The sequence below is a fragment of the Musa acuminata genome, chromosome BXJ2-1, assembly GCF_036884655.1.
Source record: "Musa acuminata AAA Group cultivar baxijiao chromosome BXJ2-1, Cavendish_Baxijiao_AAA, whole genome shotgun sequence".
NCBI lineage: Eukaryota > Viridiplantae > Streptophyta > Magnoliopsida > Zingiberales > Musaceae > Musa > Musa acuminata.
Window position 1 is genome coordinate 24,646,471 of NC_088338.1, and position 17,824 is coordinate 24,664,294.

Here is a 17,824-nt window from a genome sequence, read left to right on the forward strand (position 1 = left end):
CGAGGGACGAAGCTCGCGAAACGGGTGCGATAATGGCAGCACTAAATCACCGGATCCCATCAAAACACCGAAGTTAAGCGTGCTTGGGCCAGAGTAGTACTACGATGGGTGACCCCCTGGGAAGTCCTCGTGTTGCACTCCTTTTTGCATCCCGGGATACGAAACATCTCCCGTAGAGCTCCGAGACGATTGTATTGGGGCTGGAAATTTGCTGTGACCGCTACGCTGTCAGTATCGAGGGGCTCGGAGAGAGCTTTCCGGATTGGGGTCGCAATAGCGATTCCGAGATCGTTCTAGAAAGTGCCGATGATTTTGGAACGCGCTTGCCGTGACCGATACGCAGTGGTCGGGCTAGGGCTCGGAGAGAGCTTGCAATAGGGATTTCGTGAACATTCGAGAAAGCGACGACGGTTTCGTGACGGGCAAGAGGCTCCGGACGTTGACGCGCCGACCGCGACGTACACATAGGCGAGGGACGAAGCACGGGAAACGGGTGCGATAATGCCAGCACTAAATCACCGGATCCTATCAAAACACCGAAGTTAAGCGTGCTTGGGCCAGAGTAGTACTACGATGGGTGACCCCCTGGGAAGTCATCGTGTTGCACTCCTTTTTGCATCCCGGGATACGAAACATCTCCCGTAGAGCTCCGAGACGATTGTATTGGGGCTGGAAATTTGCTGTGACCGCTACGCTATCAGTATCGAGGGGCTCGGAGAGAGCTTTCCGGATTGGGGTCGCAATAGCGATTCCGAGATCGTTCTAGAAAGTGCCGATGATTTCGGCACGCGCTTGCCGTGACCGATACGCAGTCGTCGGGCTAGGGCTCGGAGAGAGCTTGTAATAGGGATTTCGTGAACGTTCGAGAAAGCGACGACGGTTTCGGGACGGGCAAGAGTCTCCGGACGTTGATGCGCCGACCGCGACGTACACATAGGCGAGGCACGAAGCACGGGAAACGGGTGCGATAATGCCAGCACTAAATGACCAGATCCTATCAAAAGACCGAAGTTAAGCGTGCTTGAGCCAGAGTAGTACTACGATGGGTGACCCCCTGGGAAGTCTTCGTGTTGCACTCCTTTTTGCATCCCGGGATACGAAACATCTCCCGTAGAGCTCCGAGACGATTGTTTTGGGGCTGGAAATTTGCTGTGACCGATACGCAGTCAGTATCGAGGGGCTCGGAGAGAGCTTTCCGGATTAGGGTCGCAATAGCGATTCCGAGATCGTTCTAGAAAGTGCCGATGGTTTCGGCACGCGCTTGTCGTGACCGATACACAGTCGTCGGGCTAGGGCTCGGAGAGGGCTTGCAATATGGATTTCGTGAACGTTCGAGAAAGCGACGACGGTTTCGTGACGGGCAAGAGGCTCCGGACGTTGATGCGCCGACCGCGACGTGCACATAGGCGAGGGACGAAGCTCGCGAAACGGGTGCGATAATGGCAGCACTAAATCACCGGATCCCATCAAAACACCGAAGTTAAGCGTGCTTGGGCCAGAGTAGTACTACGATGGGTGACCCCCTGGGAAGTCCTCGTGTAGCACTCCTTTTTGCATCCCGGGATACGAAACATCTCCCGTAGAGCTCCGAGACGATTGTTTTGGGGCTGGAAATTTGCTGTGACCGCTACGCAGTCAGTATCGAGGGGCTCGGAGAGAGCTTTCCGGATTGGGGTCGCAATAGCGATTCCGAGATCGTTCTAGAAAGTGCCGATGGTTTCGGCACGCGCTTGTCGTGACCGATACACAGTCGTCGGGCTAGGGCTCGGAGAGGGCTTGCAATAGGGATTTCGTGAACGTTCGAGAAAGCGACGACGGTTTCGTGACGGGCAAGAGGCTCCGGACGTTGATGCGCCGACCGCGACGTGCACATAGGCGATGGACGAAGCTCGCGAAACGGGTGCGATAATGGCAGCACTAAATCACCGGATCCCATCAAAACACCGAAGTTAAGAGTGCTTGGGCCAGAGTAGTACTACGATGGGTGACCCCCTGGGAAGTCATCGTGTTGCACTCCTTTTTTCATCCCGGGATACGAAACATCTCCCGTAGAGCTCCGAGACGATTGTTTTGGGGCTGGAAATTTGCTGTGACCGCTAAGCAGTCAGTATCGAGGGGCTCGGAGAGAGCTTTCCGGATTGGGGTCGCAATAGCGATTCCGAGATCGTTCTAGAAAGTGCCGATGGTTTCGGCACGCGCTTGCCGTGACCGATACACAGTCGTCGGGCTAGGGCTCGGAGCGGGCTTGCAATAGGGATTTCGTGAACGTTCGAGAAAGCGACGACGGTTTCGTGACGGGCAAGAGGCTCCGGACATTGATGCGCCGACCGCGACGTGCACATAGGCGAGGGACGAAGCTCGCGAAACGGGTGCGATAATGGCAGCACTAAATCACCGGATCCCATCAAAATACCGAAGTTAAGCGTGCTTGGGCCAGAGTAGTACTACGATGGGTGACCCCCTGGGAATTCCTCGTGTTGCACTCCTTTTTGCATCCCGGGATACGAAACATCTCCCGTAGAGCTCCGAGACGATTGTTTTGGGGCTGGAAATTTGCTGTGACCGCTAAGCAGTCAGTATCGAGGGGCTCGGAGAGAGCTTTCCGGATTGGGGTCGCAATAGCGATTCCGAGATCGTTCTAGAAAGTGCCGATGGTTTCGGCACGCGCTTGTCGTGACCGATACACAGTCGTCGGGCTAGGGCTCGGAGAGGGCTTGCAATATGGATTTCGTGAACGTTCGAGAAAGCGACGACAGTTTCGTGACGGGCAAGAGGCTCCGGACGTTGATGCGCCGACCGCGACGTGCACATAGGCGAGGGACGAAGCTCGCGAAACGGGTGCGATAATGGCAGCACTAAATCACCGGATCCCATCAAAACACCGAAGTTAAGCGTGCTTGGGCCAGAGTAGTACTACGATGGGTGACCCCCTGGGAAGTCCTCGTGTTGCACTCCTTTTTGCATCCCGGGATACGAAACATCTCCCGTAGAGCTCCGAGACGATTGTTTTGGGGCTGGAAATTTACTGTGACCGCTACGCAGTCAGTATCGAGGGGCTCGGAGAGAGCTTTCCGAATTGGGGTCGCAATAGCGATTCCGAGATCGTTCTAGAAAGTGCCGATGATTTCGGAACGAGCTTTTTCGTGACCGATACGTAGTGTTCGGGCTAGGGCTCGGAGAGAGCTTGCATTAGGGATTTCGTGAACGTTCGAGAAAGCGACGACGGTTTCGTGACGGGCAAGAGGCTCCGGACGTTGACGCGCCGACCGCGACGTGCACATAGGCGAGGGACAAAGCAAGGAAAACGGGGGCGATAATGCCAGCACTAAATCACCGGATCCTATCAAAACACCGAAGTTAAGAGTGCTTGGGCCAGAGTAGTACTACGATGGGTGACCCCCTGTGAAGTCCTCGTGTTGCACTCCTTTTTGAATCCCGGGATACGAAACATCTCCCGTAGAGCTCCGACACGATTGTTTTGGGGCTGGAAATTTGCTATGACCGCTACGCAGTCAGTATCGGGGGGCTCGGAGAGAGCTTTCCGGATTGGGGTCGCAATAGCGATTCCGAGATCGTTTAGAAATTGCCGATGGTTTCGGCACGCGCTTGCCGTGACCGATACACAGTCGTCGGGCTAGGGCTCGGAGCGGGCTTGCAATAGGGATTTCGTGAACGTTCGAGAAAGCGACGACGGTTTCGTGACGGGCAAGAGGCTCCGGACGTTGATGCGCCGACCGCGACGTGCACATAGGCGAGGGACGAAGCTCGCGAAACGGGTGCGATAATGGCAGCACTAAATCACCGGATCCCATCAAAACACCGAAGTTAAGCGTGCTTGGGCCAGAGTAGTACTACGATGGGTGACCCCCTGGGAAGTCCTCGTGTTGCACTCCTTTTTGCATCCCGGGATACGAAACATCTCCCGTAGAGCTCCGAGACGATTGTATTGGGGCTGGAAATTTGCTGTGACCGCTACGCTGTCAGTATCGAGGGGCTCGGAGAGAGCTTTCCGGATTGGGGTCGCAATAGCGATTCCGAGATCGTTCTAGAAAGTGCCGATGGTTTCGGCACGCGCTTGCCGTGACCGATACACAGTCGTCGGGCTAGGGCTCGGAGAGGGCTTGCAATAGGGATTTCGTGAACGTTCGAGAAAGCGACGACGGTTTCGTGACGGGCAAGTGGCTCCGGACGTTGATGCGCCGACCGCGACGTGCACATAGGCGAGGGACGAAGCTCGCGAAACGGGTGTGATAATGGCAGCACTAAATCACCGGATCCCATCAAAACACCGAAGTTAAGCGTGCTTGGGCCAGAGTAGTACTATGATGGGTGACCCCCTGGGAAGTCATCGTGTTGCACTCCTTTTTTCATCCCGGGATATGAAACATCTCCCGTAGAGCTCCGAGACGATTGTTTTGGGGCTGGAAATTTGCTATGACCGCTACGCAGTCAGTATCGAGGGGCTCGGAGAGAGCTTTCCGGATTGGGGTCGCAATAGCGATTCCGAGATCGTTCTAGAAAGTGCCGATGGTTTCGGCACGCGCTTGCCGTGACCGATACACAATCGTCGGGCTAGGGCTCGGAGAGGGCTTGCAATAGGGATTTCGTGAACGTTCGAGAAAGCGACGACGGTTTCGTGACGGGCAAGAGGCTCCGGACGTTGATGCGCCGACCGCGACGTGCACATAGGCGAGGGACGAAGCTCGCGAAACGGGTGCGATAATAGCAGCACTAAATCACCGGATCCCATCAAAACACCGAAGTTAAGCGTGCTTGGGCCAGAGTAGTACTACGATGGGTGACCCCCTGGGAAGTCCTCGTGTTGCACTCCTTTTTGCATCCCGGGATACGAAACATCTCCCGTAGAGCTCCGAGACGATTGTTTTGGGGCTGGAAATTTGCTGTGACCGCTAAGCAGTCAGTATCGAGGGGCTCGGAGAGAGCTTTCCGGATTGGGGTCGCAATAGCGATTCCGAGATCGTTCTAGAAAGTGCCGATGGTTTCGGCACGCGCTTGCCGTGACCGATACACAGTCGTCGGGCTAGGGCTCGGAGAGGGCTTGCAATAGGGATTTCGTGAACGTTCGAGAAAGCGACGACGGTTTCGTGACGGGCAAGTGGCTCCGGACGTTGATGCGCCGACCGCGACGTGCACATAGGCGAGGGACGAAGCTCGCGAAACGGGTGTGATAATGGCAGCACTAAATCACCGGATCCCATCAAAACACCGAAGTTAAGCGTGCTTGGGCCAGAGTAGTACTATGATGGGTGACCCCCTGGGAAGTCATCGTGTTGCACTCCTTTTTTCATCCCGGGATATGAAACATCTCCCGTAGAGCTCCGAGACGATTGTTTTGGGGCTGGAAATTTGCTATGACCGCTACGCAGTCAGTATCGTGGGGCTCGGAGAGAGCTTTCCGGATTGGGGTCGCAATAGCGATTCCGAGATCGTTCTAGAAAGTGCCGATGGTTTCGGCACGCGCTTGCCGTGACCGATACACAATCGTCGGGCTAGGGCTCGGAGAGGGCTTGCAATAGGGATTTCGTGAACGTTCGAGAAAGCGACGACGGTTTCGTGACGGGCAAGAGGCTCCGGACGTTGATGCGCCGACCGCGACGTGCACATAGGCGAGGGACGAAGCTCGCGAAACGGGTGCGATAATAGCAGCACTAAATCACCGGATCCCATCAAAACACCGAAGTTAAGCGTGCTTGGGCCAGAGTAGTACTACGATGGGTGACCCCCTGGGAAGTCCTCGTGTTGCACTCCTTTTTGCATCCCGGGATACAAAACATCTCCCGTAGAGCTCCGAGACGATTGTTTTGGGGCTGGAAATTTGCTGTGACCGCTAAGCAGTCAGTATCGAGGGGCTCGGAGAGAGCTTTCCGGATTGGGGTCGCAATAGCGATTCCGAGATCGTTCTAGAAAGTGCCGATGGTTTCGGCACGCGCTTGTCGTGACCAATACACAGTCGTCGGGCTAGGGCTCGGAGAGGGCTTGCAATAGGGATTTCGTGAACGTTCGAGAAAGCGACGACGGTTTCGTGACGGGCAAGAGGCTCCGGACGTTGATGCGCCGACCGCGACGTGCACATAGGCGAGGGACGAAGCTCGCGAAACGGGTGCGATAATGGCAGCACTAAATCACCGGATCCCATCAAAACACCGAAGTTAAGCCTGCTTGGGCCAGAGTAGTACTACGATGGGTGACCCCCTGGGAAGTCCTCGTGTAGCACTCCTTTTTGAATCCCGGGATACGAAACATCTCCCGTAGAGCTCCGAGACGATTGTTTTGGGGCTGGAAATTTGCTGTGACCGCTAAGCAGTCAGTATCGAGGGGCTCGGAGAGAGCTTTCCGGATTGGGGTCGCAATAGCGATTCCGAGATCGTTCTAGAAAGTGCCGATGGTTTCGGCACGCGCTTGCCGTGACCGATACACAGTCGTCGGGCTAGGGCTCGGAGCGGGCTTGCAATAGGGATTTCGTGAACGTTCGAGAAAGCGACGACGGTTTCGTGACGGGCAAGAGGCTCCGGACATTGATGCGCCGACCGCGACGTGCACATAGGCGAGGGACGAAGCTCGCGAAACGGGTGCGATAATGGCAGCACTAAATCACCGGATCCCATCAAAATACCGAAGATAAGCGTGCTTGGGCCAGAGTAGTACTACGATGGGTGACCCCCTGGGAATTCCTCGTGTTGCACTCCTTTTTGCATCCCGGGATACGAAACATCTCCCGTAGAGCTCCGAGACGATTGTTTTGGGGCTGGAAATTTGCTGTGACCGCTAAGCAGTCAGTATCGAGGGGCTCGGAGAGAGCTTTCCGGATTGGGGTCGCAATAGCGATTCCGAGATCGTTCTAGAAAGTGCCGATGGTTTCGGCACGCGCTTGTCGTGACCGATACACAGTCGTCGGGCTAGGGCTCGGAGAGGGCTTGCAATATGGATTTCGTGAACGTTCGAGAAAGCGACGACAGTTTCGTGACGGGCAAGAGGCTCCGGACGTTGATGCGCCGACCGCGACGTGCACATAGGCGAGGGACGAAGCTCGCGAAACGGGTGCGATAATGGCAGCACTAAATCACCGGATCCCATCAAAACACCGAAGTTAAGCGTGCTTGGGCCAGAGTAGTACTACGATGGGTGACCCCCTGGGAAGTCCTCGTGTTGCACTCCTTTTTGCATCCCGGGATACGAAACATCTCCCGTAGAGCTCCGAGACGATTGTTTTGGGGCTGGAAATTTACTGTGACCGCTACGCAGTCAGTATCGAGGGGCTCGGAGAGAGCTTTCCGAATTGGGGTCGCAATAGCGATTCCGAGATCGTTCTAGAAAGTGCCGATGATTTCGGAACGAGCTTTTTCGTGACCGATACGTAGTGTTCGGGCTAGGGCTCGGAGAGAGCTTGCATTAGGGATTTCGTGAACGTTCGAGAAAGCGACGACGGTTTCGTGACGGGCAAGAGGCTCCGGACGTTGACGCGCCGACCGCGACGTGCACATAGGCGAGGGACAAAGCAAGGAAAACGGGGGCGATAATGCCAGCACTAAATCACCGGATCCTATCAAAACACCGAAGTTAACCGTGCTTGGGCCAGAGTAGTACTACGATGGGTGACCCCCTGTGAAGTCCTCGTGTTGCTCTCCTTTTTGCATCCCGGGATACGAAACATCTCCCGTAGAGCTCCGAGACGATTGTTTTGGGGCTGGAAATTTGCTGTGACCGCTAAGCAGTCAGTATCGAGGGGCTCGGAGAGAGCTTTCCGGATTGGGGTCGCAATAGCGATTTCGAGATCGTTCTAGAAAGTGCCGATGGTTTCGGCACGCGCTTGCCGTGACCGATACACAGTCGTCGGGCTAGGGCTCGGAGAGGGCTTGCAATAGGGATTTCGTGAACGTTCGAGAAAGCGACGACGGTTTCGTGACGGGCAAGTGGCTCCGGACGTTGATGCGCCGACCGCGACGTGCACATAGGCGAGGGACGAAGCTCGCGAAACGGGTGTGATAATGGCAGCACTAAATCACCGGATCCCATCAAAACACCGAAGTTAAGCGTGCTTGGGCCAGAGTAGTACTACGATGGGTGACCCCCTGGGAAGTCATCGTGTTGCACTCCTTTTTTCATCCCGGGATATGAAACATCTCCCGTAGAGCTCCGAGACGATTGTTTTGGGGCTGGAAATTTGCTGTGACCGCTACGCAGTCAGTATCGAGGGGCTCGGAGAGAGCTTTCCGGATTGGGGTCGCAATAGCGATTCCGAGATCGTTCTAGAAAGTGCCGATGGTTTCGGCACGCGCTTGCCGTGACCGATACACAGTCGTCGGGCTAGGGCTCGGAGAGGGCTTGCAATAGGGATTTCGTGAACGTTCGAGAAAGCGACGACGGTTTCGTGACGGGCAAGTGGCTCCGGACGTTGATGCGCCGACCGCGACGTGCACATAGGCGAGGGACGAAGCTCGCGAAACGGGTGTGATAATGGCAGCACTAAATCACCGGATCCCATCAAAACACCGAAGTTAAGCGTGCTTGGGCCAGAGTAGTACTATGATGGGTGACCCCCTGGGAAGTCATCGTGTTGCACTCCTTTTTTCATCCCGGGATATGAAACATCTCCCGTAGAGCTCCGAGACGATTGTTTTGGGGCTGGAAATTTGCTATGACCGCTACGCAGTCAGTATCGAGGGGCTCGGAGAGAGCTTTCCGGATTGGGGTCGCAATAGCGATTCCGAGATCGTTCTAGAAAGTGCCGATGGTTTCGGCACGCGCTTGCCGTGACCGATACACAATCGTCGGGCTAGGGCTCGGAGAGGGCTTGCAATAGGGATTTCGTGAACGTTCGAGAAAGCGACGACGGTTTCGTGACGGGCAAGAGGCTCCGGACGTTGATGCGCCGACCGCGACGTGCACATAGGCGAGGGACGAAGCTCGCGAAACGGGTGCGATAATAGCAGCACTAAATCACCGGATCCCATCAAAACACCGAAGTTAAGCGTGCTTGGGCCAGAGTAGTACTACGATGGGTGACCCCCTGGGAAGTCCTCGTGTTGCACTCCTTTTTGCATCCCGGGATACAAAACATCTCCCGTAGAGCTCCGAGACGATTGTTTTGGGGCTGGAAATTTGCTGTGACCGCTAAGCAGTCAGTATCGAGGGGCTCGGAGAGAGCTTTCCGGATTGGGGTCGCAATAGCGATTCCGAGATCGTTCTAGAAAGTGCCGATGGTTTCGGCACGCGCTTGCCGTGACCGATACACAGTCGTCGGGCTTGGGCTCGGAGAGGGCTTGCAATAGGGATTTCGTGAACGTTCGAGAAAGCGACGACGGTTTCGTGACGGGCAAGTGGCTCCGGACGTTGATGCGCCGACCGCGACGTGCACATAGGCGAGGGACGAAGCTCGCGAAACGGGTGTGATAATGGCAGCACTAAATCACCGGATCCCATCAAAACACCGAAGTTAAGCGTGCTTGGGCCAGAGTAGTACTATGATGGGTGACCCCCTGGGAAGTCATCGTGTTGCACTCCTTTTTTCATCCCGGGATATGAAACATCTCCCGTAGAGCTCCGAGACGATTGTTTTGGGGCTGGAAATTTGCTATGACCGCTACGCAGTCAGTATCGTGGGGCTCGGAGAGAGCTTTCCGGATTGGGGTCGCAATAGCGATTCCGAGATCGTTCTAGAAAGTGCCGATGGTTTCGGCACGCGCTTGCCGTGACCGATACACAATCGTCGGGCTAGGGCTCGGAGAGGGCTTGCAATAGGGATTTCGTGAACGTTCGAGAAAGCGACGACGGTTTCGTGACGGGCAAGAGGCTCCGGACGTTGATGCGCCGACCGCGACGTGCACATAGGCGAGGGACGAAGCTCGCGAAACGGGTGCGATAATAGCAGCACTAAATCACCGGATCCCATCAAAACACCGAAGTTAAGCGTGCTTGGGCCAGAGTAGTACTACGATGGGTGACCCCCTGGGAAGTCCTCGTGTTGCACTCCTTTTTGCATCCCGGGATACAAAACATCTCCCGTAGAGCTCCGAGACGATTGTTTTGGGGCTGGAAATTTGCTGTGACCGCTAAGCAGTCAGTATCGAGGGGCTCGGAGAGAGCTTTCCGGATTGGGGTCGCAATAGCGATTCCGAGATCGTTCTAGAAAGTGCCGATGGTTTCGGCACGCGCTTGTCGTGACCAATACACAGTCGTCGGGCTAGGGCTCGGAGAGGGCTTGCAATAGGGATTTCGTGAACGTTCGAGAAAGCGACGACGGTTTCGTGACGGGCAAGAGGCTCCGGACGTTGATGCGCCGACCGCGACGTGCACATAGGCGAGGGACGAAGCTCGCGAAACGGGTGCGATAATGGCAGCACTAAATCACCGGATCCCATCAAAACACCGAAGTTAAGCCTGCTTGGGCCAGAGTAGTACTACGATGGGTGACCCCCTGGGAAGTCCTCGTGTAGCACTCCTTTTTGAATCCCGGGATACGAAACATCTCCCGTAGAGCTCCGAGACGATTGTTTTGGGGCTGGAAATTTGCTGTGACCGCTACGCAGTCAGTATCGAGGGGCTCGGAGAGAGCTTTCCGGATTGGGGTCGCAATAGCGATTCCGAGATCGTTCTAGAAAGTGCCGATGGTTTCGGCACGCGCTTGCCGTGACCGATACACAGTCGTCGGGCTAGGGCTCGAAGAGGGCTTGCAATAGGGATTTCGTGAACGTTCGAGAAAGCGACGACGGTTTCGTGACGGGCAAGAGGCTCCGGACGTTGATGCGCCGACCGCGACGTGCACATAGGCGAGGGACGACGCTCGCGAAACGGGTGCGATAATGGCAGCACTAAATCACCGGGTCCCATCAAAACACCGAAGTTAAGCGTGCTTGGGCCAGAGTAGTACTACGATGGGTGACCCCCTGGGAAGTCTTCGTGTTGCACTCCTTTTTTCATCCCGGGATACGAAACATCTCCCGTAGAGCTCCGACACGATTGTTTTGGGGCTGGAAATTTGCTATGACCGCTACGCAGTCAGTATCGGGGGGCTCGGAGAGAGCTTTCCGGATTGGGGTCGCAATAGCGATTCCGAGATCGTTTAGAAATTGCCGATGGTTTCGGCACGCGCTTGCCGTGACCGATACACAGTCGTCGGGCTAGGGCTCGGAGCGGGCTTGCAATAGGGATTTCGTGAACGTTCGAGAAAGCGACGACGGTTTCGTGACGGGCAAGAGGCTCCGGACGTTGATGCGCCGACCGCGACGTGCACATAGGCGAGGGACGAAGCTCGCGAAACGGGTGCGATAATAGCAGCACTAAATCACCGGATCCCATCAAAACACCGAAGTTAAGCGTGCTTGGGCCAGAGTAGTACTACGATGGGTGACCCCCTGGGAAGTCCTCGTGTTGCACTCCTTTTTGCATCCCGGGATACAAAACATCTCCCGTAGAGCTCCGAGACGATTGTTTTGGGGCTGGAAATTTGCTGTGACCGCTAAGCAGTCAGTATCGAGGGGCTCGGAGAGAGCTTTCCGGATTGGGGTCGCAATAGCGATTCCGAGATCGTTCTAGAAAGTGCCGATGGTTTCGGCACGCGCTTGTAGTGACCGATACACAGTCGTCGGGCTAGGGCTCGGAGAGGGCTTGCAATAGGGATTTCGTGAACGTTCGAGAAAGCGACGACGGTTTCGTGACGGGCAAGAGGCTCCGGACGTTGATGCGCCGACCGCGACGTGCACATAGGCGAGGGACGAAGCTCGCGAAACGGGTGCGATAATGGCAGCACTAAATCACCGGATCCCATCAAAACACCGAAGTTAAGCCTGCTTGGGCCAGAGTAGTACTACGATGGGTGACCCCCTGGGAAGTCCTCGTGTAGCACTCCTTTTTGAATCCCGGGATACGAAACATCTCCCGTAGAGCTCCGAGACGATTGTTTTGGGGCTGGAAATTTGCTGTGACCGCTACGCAGTCAGTATCGAGGGGCTCGGAGAGAGCTTTCCGGATTGGGGTCGCAATAGCGATTCCGAGATCGTTTTAGAAAGTGCCGATGGTTTCGGCACGCGCTTGCCGTGACCGATACACAGTCGTCGGGCTAGGGCTCGAAGAGGGCTTGCAATAGGGATTTCGTGAACGTTCGAGAAAGCGACGACGGTTTCGTGACGGGCAAGAGGCTCCGGACGTTGATGCGCCGACCGCGACGTGCACATAGGCGAGGGACGACGCTCGCGAAACGGGTGCGATAATGGCAGCACTAAATCACCGGGTCCCATCAAAACACCGAAGTTAAGCGTGCTTGGGCCAGAGTAGTACTACGATGGGTGACCCCCTGGGAAGTCTTCGTGTTGCACTCCTTTTTTCATCCCGGGATACGAAACATCTCCCGTAGAGCTCCGACACGATTGTTTTGGGGCTGGAAATTTGCTATGACCGCTACGCAGTCAGTATCGGGGGGCTCGGAGAGAGCTTTCCGGATTGGGGTCGCAATAGCGATTCCGAGATCGTTTAGAAATTGCCGATGGTTTCGGCACGCGCTTGCCGTGACCGATACACAGTCGTCGGGCTAGGGCTCGGAGCGGGCTTGCAATAGGGATTTCGTGAACGTTCGAGAAAGCGACGACGGTTTCGTGACGGGCAAGAGGCTCCGGACGTTGATGCGCCGACCGCGACGTGCACATAGGCGAGGGACGAAGCTCGCGAAACGGGTGCGATAATGGCAGCACTAAATCACCGGATCCCATCAAAACACCGAAGTTAAGCGTGCTTGGGCCAGAGTAGTACTACGATGGGTGACCCCCTGGGAAGTCCTCGTGTTGCACTCCTTTTTGCATCCCGGGATACGAAACATCTCCCGTAGAGCTCCGAGACGATTGTTTTGGGGCTGGAAATTTGCTGTGACCGCTAAGCAGTTAGTATCGAGGGGCTCGGAGAGAGCTTTCCGGATTGGGGTCGCAATAGCGATTCCGAGATCGTTCTAGAAAGTGCCGATGGTTTCGGCACGCGCTTGTCGTGACCGATACACAGTCGTCGAGCTAGGGCTCGGAGAGGGCTTGCAATAGGGATTTCGTGAACGTTCGAGAAAGCGACGACGGTTTCGTGACGGGCAAGAGGCTCCGGACGTTGACGCGCCGACCGCGACGTGCACATAGGCGAGCGACGAAGCTCGCGAAACGGGTGCGATAATGGCAGCACTAAATCACCGGATCCCATCAAAACACCGAAGTTAAGCGTGCTTGGGCCAGAGTAGTACTACGATGGGTGACCCCCTCGGAAGTCCTCGTGTTGCACTCCTTTTTGCATCCCGGGATACGAAACATCTCCCGTAGAGTTCCGAGACGATTGTTTTGGGGCTGGAAATTTGCTGTGACCGCTACGCAGTCAGTATCGAGGGGCTCGGAGAGAGCTTTTCGGATTGGGGTCGCAATAGCGATTCCGAGATCGTTCTAGAAAGTGCCGATGGTTTCGGCACGCGCTTGCCGTGACCGATACGCAGTCGTCGGGCTAGGGCCCGGAGAGGGCTTGCAATAGGGATTTCGTGAACGTTCGAGAAAGCGACGACGGTTTCGTGACGGGCAAGAGGCTACGGACGTTGATGCGCCGACCGCGACGAGCACATAAGCAAGGGACGAAGCTCGCGAAACGGGTGCGATAATGGCAGCACTAAATCACCGGATCCCATCAAAACAACGAAGTTAAGCGTGCTTGGGCCATAGTGGTACTACGATGGGTGACCCCCTGGAAAGTCCTCGTGTTGCACTCCTTTTTGCATCCCGGGATACGAAACATCTCCCGTAGAGCTCCGAGACGATTGTTTTGGGGCTGGAAATTTGCTGTGACCGCTAAGCAGTCAGTATCGAGGGGCTCGGAGAGAGCTTTCCGGATTGGGGTCGCAATAGCGATTCCGAGATCGTTCTAGAAAGTGCCGATGGTGTCGGCACGCGCTTGCCCTGACCGATACACAGTCGTCGGGCTAGGGCTCGGAGAGGGCTTGCAATAGGGATTTCGTGAACGTTCGAGAAAGCGACGACGGTTTCGTGACGGGCAAGAGGCGCCGGACGTTGATGCGCCGACCGCGACGTGCACATACGCGAGGGACGAAGCTCGCGAAACGGGTGCGATAATGGCAGCACTAAATCACCGGATCCCATCAAAACACCGAAGTTAAGCGTGCTTGGGCCAGAGTAGTACTACGATGGGTGACCCCCTGGGAAGTCCTCGTGTTGCACTCCTTTTTGCATCCCGGGATACGAAACATCTCCCGTAGAGCTCCGAGAGGATTGTTTTGGGGCTTGAAATTTGCTGTGACCGCTAAGCAGTCAGTATCGAGGGGCTCGGAGAGAGCTTTCCGGATTGGGGTCGCAATAGCGATTCCGAGATCGTTCTAGAAAGTGCCGATGGTTTCGGCACGCGCTTGCCCTGACCGATACACATTCATCGGGCTAGGGCTCGGAGAGGGCTTGCAATAGGGATTTCGTGAACGTTCGAGAAAGCGACGACGGTTTCATGACGGGCAAGAGGCGCCGGACGTTGATGCGCCGACCGCGACGTGCACATAGGCGAGGGACGAAGCTCGCGAAACGGGTGCGACAATGGCAGCACTAAATCACCGGATCCCATCAAAACACCGAAGTTAAGCGTGCTTGGGCCAGAGTAGTACTACGATGGGTGACCCCCTGGGAAGTCCTCGTGTTGCACTCCTTTTTGCATCCCGGGATACGAAACATCTCCCGTAGAGCTCCGAGACGATTGTTTTGGGGCTGGAAATTTGCTGTGACCGCTACGCAGTCAGTATCGAGGGGCTCGGAGAGAGCTTTCCGGATTGGGGTCGCAATAGCGATTCCGAGATGGTTCTAGAAAGTGCTGATGGTTTCGGCACGCGCTTGCCGTGACTGATACACAATCGTCGGGCTAGGGCTCGGAGAGGGCTTGCAATAGGGATTTCGTGAACGTTCGAAAAAGCGACGACGGTTTCGTGACGGGCAAGAGGCTCCGGACGTTGATGCGCCGACCGCGACGAGCACATAAGCAACAGACGAAGCTCGCGAAACGGGTGCGATAATGGCAGCACTAAATCACCGGATCCCATCAAAACAACGAAGTTAAGCGTGCTTGGGCCAGAGTGGTACTACGATGGGTGACCCCTTGGAAAGTCCTCGTGTTGCACTCCTTTTTGCATCCCGGGATACGAAACATCTCCCGTAGAGCTCCGAGACGATTGTTTTGGGGCTGGAAATTTGCTGTGACCGCTAAGCAGTCATTATCGCGGGGCTCGGAGAGAGCTTTCCGGATTGGGGTCGCAATACCGATTCCAAGATCGTTCTAGAAAGTGCCGATGGTTTCGGCACGCGCTTGCCCTGACCGATACACAGTCGTCGGGCTAGGGCTCGGAGAGGGCTTGCAATAGGGATTTCGTGAACGTTCGAGAAAGCGACGACGGTTTCATGACGGGCAAGAGGCGCCGGACGTTGATGCGCCGACCGCGACGTGCACATAGGCGAGGGACGAAGCTCGCGAAACGGGTGCGATAATGGCAGCACTAAATCACCGGATCCCATCAAAACACCGAAGTTAAGCGTGCTTGGGCCAGAGTAGTACTACGATGGGTGACCCCCTGGGAAGTCCTCGTGTTGCACTCCTTTTTGCATCCCGGGATACGAAACATCTCCCGTAGAGCTCCGAGAGGATTGTTTTGGGGCTTGAAATTTGCTGTGACCGCTAAGCAGTCAGTATCGAGGGGCTCGGAGAGAGCTTTCCGGATTGGGGTCGCAATAGCGATTCCGAGATCGTTCTAGAAAGTGCCGATGGTTTCGGCACGCGCTTGCCCTGACCGATACACAGTCATCGGGCTAGGGCTCGGAGAGGGCTTGCAATAGGGATTTCGTGAACGTTCGAGAAAGCGACGACGGTTTCGTGACGGGCAAGAGGCGCCGGACGTTGATGCGCCGACCGCGACGTGCACATAGGCGAGGGACGAAGCTCGCGAAACGGGTGCGACAATGGCAGCACTAAATCACCGGATCCCATCAAAACACCGAAGTTAAGCGTGCTTGGGCCAGAGTAGTACTACGATGGGTGACCCCCTGGGAAGTCCTCGTGTTGCACTCCTTTTTGCATCCCGGGATACGAAACATCTCCCGTAGAGTTCCGAGACGATTGTTTTGGGGCTGGAAATTTGCTGTGACCGCTACGCAGTCAGTATCGAGGGGCTCGGAGAGAGCTTTCCGGATTGGGGTCGCAATAGCGATTCCGAGATCGTTCTAGAAAGTGCCGATGGTTTCGGCACGCGCTTGCCGTGACCGATACACAGTCGTCGGGCTAGGGCTCGGAGAGGGCTTGCAATAGGGATTTCGTGAACGTTCGAGAAAGCGACGACGGTTTCGTGACGGGCAAGAGGCTCCGGACGTTGATGCGCCGACCGCGACGTGCACATAGGCGAGGGACGAAGCTCGCGAAACGGGTGCGATAATGGCAGCACTAAATCACCGGATCCCATCAAAACACCGAAGTTAAGCGTGCTTGGGCCAGAGTAGTACTACGATGGGTGACCCCCTTGGAAGTCCTCGTGTTGCACTCCTTTTTGCATCCCGGGATACGAAACATCTCCCGTAGAGCTCCGAGACGATTGTTTTGGGGTTGGAAATTTGCTGTGACCGCTACGCAGTCAGTATCGAGGGGCTCGGAGAGAGCTTTCCGGATTGGGGTCGCAATAGCGATTCTGAGATCGTTCTAGAAAGTGCCGATGGTTTCGGCACGCGCTTGCCGTGACCGATACATAGTCGTCGGGCTAGGGCTCGGAGAGGGGTTGCAATAGGGATTTCGTGCACGTTCGAGAAAGCGTCGACGGTTTCGTGACGGGCAAGAGGCTCCGGACGTTGACGCGCCGACCGCGACGTGCACATAGGCGAGGGACGAAGCTCGCGAAACGGGTGCGATAATGGCAGCACTAAATCACCGGATCCAATCAAAACACCGAAGTTAAGCGTGCTTGGGCCAGAGTAGTACTACGATGGGTGACCCCCTGGGAAGTCCTCGTGTTGCACTCCTTTTTGCATCCCGGGATACGAAACATCTCCCGTAGAGTTCGGAGACGATTGTTTTGGGGCTGGAAATTTGCTGTGACCGCTACGCAGTCAGTATCGAGGGGCTCAGAGAGAGCTTTCCGGATTGGGGTCGCAATAGCGATTCCGAGATCGTTCTAGAAAGTGCCGATGGTTTCGGCACGCGCTTGCCGTGACCGATACGCAGTCGTCGGGCTAGGTCTCGGAGAGGGCTTGCAATAGGGATTTCGTGAACGTTCGAGAAAGCGACGACGGTTTCGTGACGGGCAAGAGGCTCCGGACGTTGATGCGCCGACCGCGACGAGCACATAAGCAAGGGACGAAGCTCGCGAAACGGGTGCGATAATGGCAGCACTAAATCACCGGATCCCATCAAAACAACGAAGTTAAGCGTGCTTGGGCCAGAGTAGTACTACGATGGGTGACCCCCTGGGAAGTCCTCGTGTTGCACTCCTTTTTGCATCCCGGGATACGAAACATCTCCCGTAGAGCTCCGAGACGATTGTTTTGGGGCTGGAAATTTGCTGTGACCGCTACGCAGTCAGTATCGAGGGGCTCGGAGAGAGCTTTCCGGATTGGGGTCGCAATAGCGATTCTGAGATCGTTCTAGAAAGTGCCGATGGTTTCGGCACGCGCTTGCCATGACCGATACGCAGTCGTCGGGCTAGGGCTCGGAGAGGGCTTGCAATAGGGATTTCGTGAACGTTCGAGAAAGCGACGACGGTTTCGTGACGGGCAAGAGGCTCCGGACGTTGATGCGCCGACCGCGACGTGAACATAAGCAA

General features: G+C 55.8%; 14 non-coding genes and 24 pseudogenes across 14 annotated transcripts; all 38 read left to right on the forward strand.

Annotated features, from left to right (window-relative positions):
• Positions 1-22: 22 nt before the first annotated feature.
• Positions 23-141, forward strand: LOC135601427 (5S ribosomal RNA). The gene has a single exon (XR_010483721.1). It is a non-coding gene; the product is annotated as a 5S ribosomal RNA (ribosomal RNA).
• A 350-nt stretch (positions 142-491) lies between these two features.
• LOC135602606 (5S ribosomal RNA) lies at positions 492-610 on the forward strand (annotated as a pseudogene).
• A 350-nt stretch (positions 611-960) lies between these two features.
• LOC135599398 (5S ribosomal RNA) lies at positions 961-1,079 on the forward strand (annotated as a pseudogene).
• A 350-nt stretch (positions 1,080-1,429) lies between these two features.
• Positions 1,430-1,548, forward strand: LOC135602596 (5S ribosomal RNA; annotated as a pseudogene).
• A 350-nt stretch (positions 1,549-1,898) lies between these two features.
• LOC135602742 (5S ribosomal RNA) lies at positions 1,899-2,017 on the forward strand (annotated as a pseudogene).
• Positions 2,018-2,367: 350 nt separating this feature from the next.
• On the forward strand, positions 2,368-2,486 carry LOC135602499 (5S ribosomal RNA; annotated as a pseudogene).
• Positions 2,487-2,836: 350 nt separating this feature from the next.
• LOC135601429 (5S ribosomal RNA) lies at positions 2,837-2,955 on the forward strand. Its single transcript, XR_010483723.1, has one exon. It is a non-coding gene; the product is annotated as a 5S ribosomal RNA (ribosomal RNA).
• A 351-nt stretch (positions 2,956-3,306) lies between these two features.
• Positions 3,307-3,425, forward strand: LOC135602482 (5S ribosomal RNA; annotated as a pseudogene).
• A 349-nt stretch (positions 3,426-3,774) lies between these two features.
• LOC135601430 (5S ribosomal RNA) lies at positions 3,775-3,893 on the forward strand. Its single transcript, XR_010483724.1, has one exon. It is a non-coding gene; the product is annotated as a 5S ribosomal RNA (ribosomal RNA).
• Positions 3,894-4,243: 350 nt separating this feature from the next.
• On the forward strand, positions 4,244-4,362 carry LOC135603274 (5S ribosomal RNA; annotated as a pseudogene).
• A 350-nt stretch (positions 4,363-4,712) lies between these two features.
• LOC135600776 (5S ribosomal RNA) lies at positions 4,713-4,831 on the forward strand. The gene has a single exon (XR_010483089.1). It is a non-coding gene; the product is annotated as a 5S ribosomal RNA (ribosomal RNA).
• A 350-nt stretch (positions 4,832-5,181) lies between these two features.
• LOC135603275 (5S ribosomal RNA) lies at positions 5,182-5,300 on the forward strand (annotated as a pseudogene).
• Positions 5,301-5,650: 350 nt separating this feature from the next.
• LOC135600777 (5S ribosomal RNA) lies at positions 5,651-5,769 on the forward strand. The gene has a single exon (XR_010483090.1). It is a non-coding gene; the product is annotated as a 5S ribosomal RNA (ribosomal RNA).
• A 350-nt stretch (positions 5,770-6,119) lies between these two features.
• Positions 6,120-6,238, forward strand: LOC135603814 (5S ribosomal RNA; annotated as a pseudogene).
• A 350-nt stretch (positions 6,239-6,588) lies between these two features.
• Positions 6,589-6,707, forward strand: LOC135602065 (5S ribosomal RNA; annotated as a pseudogene).
• Positions 6,708-7,057: 350 nt separating this feature from the next.
• LOC135601431 (5S ribosomal RNA) lies at positions 7,058-7,176 on the forward strand. The gene has a single exon (XR_010483725.1). It is a non-coding gene; the product is annotated as a 5S ribosomal RNA (ribosomal RNA).
• A 351-nt stretch (positions 7,177-7,527) lies between these two features.
• LOC135603242 (5S ribosomal RNA) lies at positions 7,528-7,646 on the forward strand (annotated as a pseudogene).
• A 350-nt stretch (positions 7,647-7,996) lies between these two features.
• On the forward strand, positions 7,997-8,115 carry LOC135603343 (5S ribosomal RNA; annotated as a pseudogene).
• Positions 8,116-8,465: 350 nt separating this feature from the next.
• On the forward strand, positions 8,466-8,584 carry LOC135603276 (5S ribosomal RNA; annotated as a pseudogene).
• Positions 8,585-8,934: 350 nt separating this feature from the next.
• Positions 8,935-9,053, forward strand: LOC135600778 (5S ribosomal RNA). The gene has a single exon (XR_010483091.1). It is a non-coding gene; the product is annotated as a 5S ribosomal RNA (ribosomal RNA).
• A 350-nt stretch (positions 9,054-9,403) lies between these two features.
• LOC135603277 (5S ribosomal RNA) lies at positions 9,404-9,522 on the forward strand (annotated as a pseudogene).
• A 350-nt stretch (positions 9,523-9,872) lies between these two features.
• Positions 9,873-9,991, forward strand: LOC135600779 (5S ribosomal RNA). Its single transcript, XR_010483092.1, has one exon. It is a non-coding gene; the product is annotated as a 5S ribosomal RNA (ribosomal RNA).
• A 350-nt stretch (positions 9,992-10,341) lies between these two features.
• On the forward strand, positions 10,342-10,460 carry LOC135603815 (5S ribosomal RNA; annotated as a pseudogene).
• Positions 10,461-10,810: 350 nt separating this feature from the next.
• Positions 10,811-10,929, forward strand: LOC135602303 (5S ribosomal RNA; annotated as a pseudogene).
• A 349-nt stretch (positions 10,930-11,278) lies between these two features.
• Positions 11,279-11,397, forward strand: LOC135600780 (5S ribosomal RNA). Its single transcript, XR_010483093.1, has one exon. It is a non-coding gene; the product is annotated as a 5S ribosomal RNA (ribosomal RNA).
• A 350-nt stretch (positions 11,398-11,747) lies between these two features.
• Positions 11,748-11,866, forward strand: LOC135603817 (5S ribosomal RNA; annotated as a pseudogene).
• A 350-nt stretch (positions 11,867-12,216) lies between these two features.
• LOC135602305 (5S ribosomal RNA) lies at positions 12,217-12,335 on the forward strand (annotated as a pseudogene).
• A 349-nt stretch (positions 12,336-12,684) lies between these two features.
• Positions 12,685-12,803, forward strand: LOC135601432 (5S ribosomal RNA). Its single transcript, XR_010483726.1, has one exon. It is a non-coding gene; the product is annotated as a 5S ribosomal RNA (ribosomal RNA).
• A 350-nt stretch (positions 12,804-13,153) lies between these two features.
• On the forward strand, positions 13,154-13,272 carry LOC135602343 (5S ribosomal RNA; annotated as a pseudogene).
• Positions 13,273-13,622: 350 nt separating this feature from the next.
• Positions 13,623-13,741, forward strand: LOC135599306 (5S ribosomal RNA; annotated as a pseudogene).
• A 350-nt stretch (positions 13,742-14,091) lies between these two features.
• On the forward strand, positions 14,092-14,210 carry LOC135601433 (5S ribosomal RNA). Its single transcript, XR_010483727.1, has one exon. It is a non-coding gene; the product is annotated as a 5S ribosomal RNA (ribosomal RNA).
• A 350-nt stretch (positions 14,211-14,560) lies between these two features.
• LOC135601109 (5S ribosomal RNA) lies at positions 14,561-14,679 on the forward strand. The gene has a single exon (XR_010483413.1). It is a non-coding gene; the product is annotated as a 5S ribosomal RNA (ribosomal RNA).
• Positions 14,680-15,029: 350 nt separating this feature from the next.
• Positions 15,030-15,148, forward strand: LOC135604433 (5S ribosomal RNA; annotated as a pseudogene).
• A 350-nt stretch (positions 15,149-15,498) lies between these two features.
• On the forward strand, positions 15,499-15,617 carry LOC135601434 (5S ribosomal RNA). The gene has a single exon (XR_010483728.1). It is a non-coding gene; the product is annotated as a 5S ribosomal RNA (ribosomal RNA).
• A 350-nt stretch (positions 15,618-15,967) lies between these two features.
• On the forward strand, positions 15,968-16,086 carry LOC135601110 (5S ribosomal RNA). The gene has a single exon (XR_010483414.1). It is a non-coding gene; the product is annotated as a 5S ribosomal RNA (ribosomal RNA).
• A 350-nt stretch (positions 16,087-16,436) lies between these two features.
• LOC135602266 (5S ribosomal RNA) lies at positions 16,437-16,555 on the forward strand (annotated as a pseudogene).
• A 350-nt stretch (positions 16,556-16,905) lies between these two features.
• LOC135602747 (5S ribosomal RNA) lies at positions 16,906-17,024 on the forward strand (annotated as a pseudogene).
• Positions 17,025-17,374: 350 nt separating this feature from the next.
• LOC135603181 (5S ribosomal RNA) lies at positions 17,375-17,493 on the forward strand (annotated as a pseudogene).
• The last annotated feature ends 331 nt before the right edge of the window (positions 17,494-17,824 follow it).